Below are 9465 nucleotides of genomic sequence, written 5' to 3' on the forward strand. Positions count from 1 at the left end.
TCTTCAAATGTTTTTAGAAACCTGTTTTAGCAATGTACACCAAAGTAATGAAATGATTTTTTTAAAAACTGTGTTGGAAAATATATGCAAGTTTAGTCTTGCTTCAAATTTAGCTCATAGTTGCAACCCATGGCCTTGGTATGCTCAAGAATAATAGTGTACGATATGCACCTGTTTGTGGCCCAGTTGTTCCTCAAGAATGCAGTGATTGTGGCAAGAAATTTAATATGGTTGGGCCCATATGGTCTGCCCCAATTCATGATCCTGACTGGGTTTTGTCCATATTATCAAATGTTGTTGCCCTCAAATGTCGCTACCCTGCATACAACAAAATATGTGTTGTCTTGACCTCGATTTCTAAGGTAAGGATCTTTTCAGTCAGCAATGAAGCATAACATGTAAAGTTAATATTGATCTTCCACCGCATACAATGGTATAATTCATACAACATACAATGATGTGATAGATGCGGGCAATTAATTTGGAGTAGCAACATTTCATGAACATAGCAAGATAGCATTCCATTTGTTTTCATTTTATTTGGAAGGTTCATTTCTAAAGTACATATGATCATATCACAGAGTATTTATCGTACCGTCCCTGGATGGCATTTGGTGCTTTCTATTTGCCATTTCCTTTTTATACATTATATTAAGTATCAGCTAGATAGACAAATTATTGCTAGGGGCCTTTATTGAGAGGGGCTAGTACGAGCACTCAAATAGGTAAAGATCTGAGCTGCCTCAACCAATCCTTAGGCATGGGTTTGCTTTGCACAAGAGATTCTCCTGAATGATGACCTACTATGATGACCTACTATGATGGACATTGTGGGCACACTCCAATCCATTAGAGACACTTTTCAAAGCATTGGTGGTATTCCAAAACCGCAATCAGATTTCACATGTTTGTTGGGTGATGCAAGTACAACTCACAACAACGCTAGCGAAGGCCAAAGCTCTTCTACATTCTAGAGTGTTGTAATGACTATATAATATTTTGAGTACATTGCCATTAGCTGCATGTAGTGTGAGTTTTATTTTCCTCTTTATTGTTGCAAAACTAGTCTTATTTCCCTCTCCTTTTCTATGGATGTCTCCTTTTCTATGGATGTCTATTGTTGAGTGCATGTGGGTCTAAATATAAAGTTACATTATCCATCCCTTGTTGACTTGTCTCAACTTGCCTTTTATCGCCCCATGAAACATTGGGAATTGACATCCTGTATTCATCAATTGTTGAGCAATGAATGTCTTGGAATCTAATCACCAATCTTCTTCTTTTCAAGGATAGACATAATTAATGTCTTGGAATCTAATCACCAATCTTCTTCTTTTCAAGGAGTAGACATAATTTTGTAACTTTATCTGCCAAACCTGTTGACAGTGGGAGCATATCATTTATTTTTTCCAACTGGAACATCCCTCTGATTTATGTTTGCATATACATCACATACACTATTGGTAGTAAATTGGATTGATATATATTCTTCACTATTGGTTTTACGTTGTAGAAAATTGATAGGTTTTCTGTCTTGAGATTTATTGTCTTTTACTGAAGAATTCAACTATGCAATTTTCTAGCAATGGCATTGGCACAAAGATGTTTTTGTAGGGAAAACACACACCACACCTAAGATGCCGATTCTTTCCCATGCACCCTTCTAATGTATAACCATACAAACTATCACTTCAAACAGCAACACCCATACAAACTATCACTTAAACAGCAACACCGAACTCCCCTGAATAACAAATGAATCAAACCTAAATTAGAATGAAGTGCGTGCTTGTTCAGTGATGATATTCAACTCCTATCCATGCAAGCTCATTTATCCTTCATCCAAACTCAATCTGATTTAGATACTTCATTCATCCTTTAGTTGAGCGCATGAGTTGAGACTTTTTCATTGAATTTAGCCTTCTATTTTCCCTTATGTTGTGCCTTTTTATGGGCCAATTCAATTGTGGGGATGCATTGCGTGATTTTGTAAGAAATAGAAATGAGAATTTTTATAGTGGAAGTTTTGAAATAGTTTCTTTTAAGATGTTTTTTTAAGTACATTTGAATATATATTTTTAATTAACGTTGTATCACACTATTGATAAATTTGAAAGTCACACTTTCTTCAATCAAGCTTGCCACTTTAAGATAACAGTTAGAACTTTATTATGCAAATTGCACTTTAGAAAAAATGTAAGCGTTATTTTTTTTAATCTATGATTTTTGTTTATTCTTGTAGTTTGTTTTGGTTCTTTTTCTTATTGCATTATCAAATCCAATGTCTCTCTTGCACTTTCCAAAAGATGTAATCTTACGTTTTTATCTATGTTTTTTTGTTTATTTTTGTAGTGTGTTTTGGGTCCTTTTCTGGTTACATTATCAATTCCAATATCTCTCTATTAGTGAAACCACTTTACAATCAGTATCTCTCTATATTTCCTACTTCTCCAATGCTTAAAGCATGAAAACTTTTTCAAAATTGCATGAGAAGTACATCTTTCCACTTAAGGTTTCATCAAATTCCTTAGATGTGAAGCAAATTCTCATTTGATGCCACTCATCAACAAAAATTCAAAGCACTTTATAAATCCTTCATAATCCAATGGGATAACTCAAAATAATATAAATGGGGTCTACATTAGAGTTTCTTTTCTTGGGATAGAGTTTTTAATTCTCTCTTACATAGATCCTCCCCTCTTTTGCCACTAGCAACCTGTCTCTTGGTGTGGCCTAAATCTTTAACGATGTGATATTTATAGAGTCTATCTTTATAGATGCATGTATACATGAACATTTAACTGTACACTAATATAAGATTTTGAAATTTTTTGCTAGAGATATAATCTGCCTCTTTGCCCCGCTAGAGATACAATCTGCCTCTCTTTGCACCTTTTGGGGCAATGGCTAGTTTTAGTAAGTTAAAAATATGGTCTACATGATTATAGTTTTTATAAAGATTATATATTATGTGTAAGTTTTTTTTTTTAAATCAATGGTTATAAATGTAGTTGTCAGGGTTGTCGTAACTCTTTACGTAATTCTTCAAAGTGTGCTAGCTCAATGGAAGAGCGCCTGCCTTACAAGCAGGGGGTTAGTGGTTCGATTCCACTGTGCGCTAACATGAATTAATCAATGATTTTGTAGTTTATTTTTAATTAAATGTTTTTTATATCGATTTATTTTAGTGAGATATTTCTAGATTCATTGTTTTATAGTCTCTCTAGTATTAAAGAAATATTGTCTTTAATCTAAGTGTTCTCTCAAAAGAGACAAAAGAAATTGTCTCAAGAAAAAAGATATTTCTAGATTCATTGTTTTATAGTCTCTCTAGTATTAAAGAAATATTGTCTTTAATCTAAGTGTTCTCTCAAAAGAGACAAAAGAAATTGTCTCAAGAAAAAATGAAATTGTCTTGTAGAGAGACAATAGCTAGTATTAAAGACATATTGTCTCTAATCCAAGTGTAATAGCTAGTATTAAAGACATATTGTCTCTAATCCAAGTGTTGTCTCAAGAGAGACAAAAATGAAATTGTCTCAAGAGAGACAAAAATGAAATTGTCTCCTAAGAGACAATAATTCTTGTGTTATATATTCTCTTTATAGAGACAATTATTTTTAAAGACAATATTTAAGACAATACACAAGTTTTTTTTTATCTCAACTTAACACAATTTACCCAAAAATTGTCTCAAATATTGTCTTAAAACTCCACTCCACTTTGTGCAGTAGTGCTAGGCAAACTTACCTTTCACCATCATGTCAGAAAAGTTTAAGTACAAAGAATCAAAAAAGTTTAAGTACAAAGAAGGGGATTCATTTAAAAAAAATCCCAAACTAATGGAATAAAAAAATCCCAAACTAATGCAATCAATAAGAGATAGTATACACAAATCGACTATCTCTTTAGAAATGCACTTATAATAAGAGATAGTATACACAAATCGACTATCTCTAAATCGACTATCTCTTTAGAAATGCACTTATAATAAGAGATAGTATACACAAATCGACTATCTCTTTAGAAATGCACTTATAATAAGAGATAGTATACACAAATCCACTATCTCTTTAGAAATGCACTTATAAAAATCCAAAATTGTGCTAGATCAAACATTTTCATTGCTAATTATATCATTCCTCATGTAATTCATCTATGGATTTAGACAATCCTTATCTTCACATGTGTAAGTATGGACAAGTGGATTCTTATTCCCTTAGTAATTCATCTATGGATTTAGACCATCCTTATCTTCACATGTGTAAGTATGGACAAGACCATCCTTTATCTTCACATGTGTAAGTATAGACAAGTGGATTCTTATTCCCTTAGTGACTAGTTAGTCTCCAAAGTGATCCACACTTGAGGGAGATCAAAAGACTTGGTATTCAAACAAGACATCATATAAATAATTAACACTAATATCCAAAGTGATCTTACCCAAGCAGGAGGTCAAAAGACATGGACCGTGTTCTTTAATGGTCATTATTTTTTTTATTACAAATAAAAGGTTACTCGGTTACTCTACCCTAGTTGTTTTTCAATAAACAACTATAAAAATGTTATACAATTTCAACTAAGGAATGAAAAAAAATTTAAAAACCATATACACCACGATAGATTGAAAACTACAAAGTTATCCACTCTACCCTAGTTGTTTTTCAATAAACAACTATAGAAATGTTATACTATTGCAACTAAGTTGCAACTAAGGATTGTTACAAAGTTATCCACTCTACCCTAGTTGTTTTTCAATAAACAACTATAGAAATGTTATACTATTGCAACTAAGGATTGTTATACAATTGGTTATCCACTGTACCCTAGTTGTTTTTCAAAGTTATACAATTGCAACTAAAGATGGTTATACAATTGCTGTTTTTCAAAGTTATACAATTGCAACTAAGGATGGTTATACAATTGCAACTAAGGAATGAAAAAAAATTAAAAACCATATACACCTTCAAAGTTATACAATTGCAACTAAGGATGGTTATACAATTGCAACTAAGGAATGAAAAAAAATTAAAAACCATATACACCTTCAAAACTGCAAAGTTATCCACAAAAGTGCTAAAAAAATAAAAAATTACTGTAGAAATTCCTAACAAAAAGAGGCTACCATAACTTGAGAATTTTTATGGAACATGTTGAAGAGCACTTCCAACTCCATGTTATTTTAGGCCTCTCTTCGAGGAATCAAGGTCATCCGATGATATGTTGCACTCCACTACGCATCATATTCGTCCCTCATAATCCACTGTTCGACTATTCATCAGAGTAAGAATATTAAATTCCCCAGTGAGTGCGAACTATCCCCATCCTTAACGAATCTACTTTTAAATCTCTAAACCGCTTTAGCCACATAACTATCCATTTGCTGATTTGATGCATGGATTGGTATTAACCACAACTCCACCCATCTTTAATAACCTTATCTACCTACGATTGGATGGTAATTATGGTAAACGCTACTCAAATATTTCCCATCTACAGAAACCCCTCATACTTGTGGCAATGGTGTCCTTCTCTCACTCACAGGAATACTAGTTACTTGCACTCGTATTTGTTAAGTAGCATCACCATATTCATAGTGTTCCTTATAAAGGAAGTTTATGGTTATTAAAGTAAAATCTAATTAAGTATACAGATATATTAATGGTGTGTCTTGCAATCTCGGTTATTAATGGCGTGCCTTGCAATCTCGGTTATATAATTATGGTTTAGGTTAGAAACATGTTCTGCTGTCATAGGTTAAAAACATTTTCTTCTGTCATCTGTAATTATAAGGAGTCTTTCCAAGTGAATAACTCTAGTAATAGTAATAATTTAAGGTGTAAGTCTTAGTATGGTTACGTAATTATTATATATGTATTTATTAATATTAATATTAAATATTTTTTTTGATGATGAAAAAGAAGATGACTAAGATCAATTTTTTTTAATGTAGTTTATGAATGGTAATAAATCATTTACTTTATTTTAAAATTTTATTTTTTCATTTGAAAATTTTTAAGAGAAGTATTATGATAAAATTATGGGTTTGATAAGTTGTCAAAGGCTACAGACTAGGATGTGATATGAGTTGTACAAAGGTCATAACAACCTCAGTGCCCTACATGCTCAAGGCTTTCATAGGAATGCATGGACTATGGGTTGGCAAGGTGGCACAGGAAGGAATAAGGAACGCTGGCTGAGAAGGTTAAGGCATTAGTAAGAGAGAGACACTGTGGACATTGGAGGGCACTTAGAGTTGAGCAGGGGAGAAGGCAAGCAAGGAACCTTGGCTGCTGACAAGAAATTGTTTAATGCTATGTAATTTGGTCTTGGTCCTGTATCAATTCCATGGTCTAGTTGGGCTACTGTATCAATTCCATGATATGGTTGGTGTTTTGCTGGGAAAGATAGGGGTAAGAGGCGGCCTGAATGGGGAGTAGCCTTGTATGGGAGGAACTGGGGAGGAAAGGGAGTGCCTTGACCTTGTTCTGTTTTCTGTATTTATCCCATTGGAACTAGAATCTTGGCAATGGCATTGGCAATTAATGGTTGATAAGATAAGACTACCTATATCTAGTTGCTCAGACCAGACCACAGGATAGGGGATAGTGGGGTTGCCATTCTTGGGCGCTGGGTGGTGAAGGGAGAGGCACTCGCTGAGAAAGAGGGTAGGGATTTCAACCACTGTAGTAGAACCCTTAGAAAACCCTGGGCAACTAGGCACCTACATGGCATTAAGGGCATAGCTAGGGACCCTCTACAACATTCTAGATAGAGGGGTAAGCAAAACCATGGCTGAGGGTGCTGAAAGCTGGTATAAATGCAAGTGCAGAGCTAGGCTCACGAGGGGCCTCAGGGCTGGGAATTGAACCATTGCCAGGGGGAGGGGTACTATGAGGAGCCCGTGGAGAGGAGTCATCAAACCCAATTCCCTTGGCTAGGTGTGGGCTTTGGGCTATCTTAACTCTCAAGTGGTGAAGCATGGAAGAGAGGCACTATATGAATAGCAAAGATGGGATGATGAGCACTCGTTGACTGACCTAACTTTGTTTGACTATCCACATGCTGCACAAATTATGGCTAGAGCAACGAGGAAGGAGAGACCCCTTATGGTCTAAGAAGGAGAGGCCAGCCTATCCAGTAGACAAGGGGCCCAACACTTAGTAAGCTTGCATGGGCCCTAAGCCTATCACCTCATAGGGCAACACTGACATGAGAAGGATGTGGGAATTAGGAAGCTCTGAAGCTGAGATAAAGCAACAAAGTGAACGAGAGGAAGAGATCGCCAATTGGAGGATGATGTTCAAAGATCCAAGAAATACCTTGGTAGAATTATTCAGTTTAAAAACACCCTTTACTTGTATTTCTTAATGAAAAGTATTTTTGGAAAAGTGATGGAACAAATCTCTCATGGCTGTAACATTGCAAGGCTTGCCAAGTTATAAAAAAGACATGGAAAAATCCTCTTTCAATTGCACAAACAATACATCAGGATGGACATAATCCACAACCAGATCCCTTGCATCCATGGAATGTTTATGAAGATCCTTCTAGTGTAGCCTATGTCTCCCTTGAGCATAAAGAGCTAAAAGACTAGATTCCTCAAGCTTACTTTTTTGTTTATGCAGTTAGCTTTTAAGTTTAGTGTTGCATATGCTAGTTTTTACAATTATGTAGTATTTGGATATGAGATTGAGACTTATCTAGATTGGCTATAAAGACTGAAGCAATTTTTTTTTTGGATGGCATATAACCATGACAGATGGTCAACATACTTGGTTTCCCCTAGGGCTGCAAGTTGAGGCCACCAAGTCAATGTGTCTAGTGTAAATTTGCCTAATATATAATAGAAAATGGATGGATTTTCCAAGGTTAACAATTTTTTTTTATAGATTTGATGAGTTGGAATATTAGTAAGGTAGGTACATTATAATAAATATTTTGAAATTTCTATTTAATGTGGTTGTATAAAGGAAATTCTAAGACATGGTGCTTTTCATCTTTAACTCTATGTTTCCAAAGATGATAAATTATTTTGGAACATCTAGTTATGGAAATTGTTTAAGGGTTTGTCTTATTATAGAGCTTATGAGAGTTTGTTCCTATTTTAGCCATGTTATTTTTGTCTTTACACTTATTCAAAATAGAAAGACACTTTCTATCTTATTGATTAAGGTTAATCACATTTTTATAGCATATTAATTTTACTTTATCTTGTAATTCATTATCACGCCACAATAATGGAGTCATAAAAAAAGTAATATGACTAATTAATAAGAGGTATTCCAATAATAAATATTATATTCAAGGTGAGTATTCTACTCCAATGGCTTAGTCTAGTCCTACTTCTCAATCAAGTAGTGTATTTAAACTAGAAATTTGAGAGACATGTGAATTGAAATTTTGTATTTCTTAATTCTCAATCCAAATGTCTAGAAAAAGAAATTAAATGGTTGAAAAAGAGTGGAGAATAATGATATATGGATCTATTGTAATTACTAAAAAAATAGATATTAAATTCATATAAAATGGCTTTACAAAAAAAATCTTAATGAGAAATGAGAAGTAAGAAGTAAAAATCCAAATTGGTAGCAAAATGAGTTCCATAATTGTTAGGGTTTTATTATGTAGAGATCTTTGTACAAGTTCAATGTTTATTATGTAGAGATCTTTGTACAAGTTCCAAAGTTCAATGTTAAATACAATTAGAACTTTCTTAACCATATTAGCACAAATCATGTGGAATTTTTTTATATCAAATGGATGTAAATTTGGCCTCCTTAGCCTTTATTTTTGAAGAAGTAAATATAGAAAGGCCACTAGGATATGTGAGAAAATGGCATGAAGAAAATGATAGAAAATGTTCTATATGGCCTTAAACAACTTCCTAAAATTTAATATAGTAGGATTGACTCTTAGTAATAATAGTTTCATCATAAGCAATAGTGAGTCCACTTTATACATGTATGAGTCCACTTTTTATATATATATGTTAAAAAGGAAGGTCAAATCTTGAATATTTAGTTGGAACTCATACAATCAAATCAAATATAAGAATGTTTGTGTTTCAATCAAAATATGTCATGGATGTGTTGAAAGAACTCAAAATGATTAATTGCAACCTACCACCAACTCAAATTGCAACAAGTAAAAATATCAACAAAGAGGACATGGAATCTAATGTATATCTAAATCAATTTATGAGATTTATTAGAAGGGGAGCTTTGAGGTTAGTAAAGTCTCCAAAACACTTACAAAAAACTTTCCAAATAATTTTGAGATATATTACTAGAAAAACAATATAATGTATATTGTATTAGAACATTAATAGTGACTTTTTTGAAAGTAGCATTGATTACAAAAAAATTACTTTAGGACACCTTTTCCAGTTTAATTTAGGTATGATTTCATGGTGATTCAATAAACAACACATTGTAACAATGTCATTAATATAAGATGATTATG

The 9465-nt window shown here is 33.4% G+C and overlaps 1 non-coding gene across 1 annotated transcript; it reads left to right on the plus strand.

Annotated features, from left to right (window-relative positions):
- Window positions 1-3049: 3049 nt before the first annotated feature.
- Window positions 3050-3121, plus strand: TRNAV-UAC (transfer RNA valine (anticodon UAC)). Its single transcript has one exon. It is a non-coding gene; the product is annotated as a tRNA-Val (tRNA).
- The last annotated feature ends 6344 nt before the right edge of the window (window positions 3122-9465 follow it).

The sequence above is a fragment of the Pinus tabuliformis genome, chromosome 6, assembly GCF_031772625.1.
Source record: "Pinus tabuliformis cultivar Carrire ecotype Pingquan chromosome 6, CPIR1, whole genome shotgun sequence".
Lineage (NCBI taxonomy): Eukaryota > Viridiplantae > Streptophyta > Pinopsida > Pinales > Pinaceae > Pinus > Pinus tabuliformis.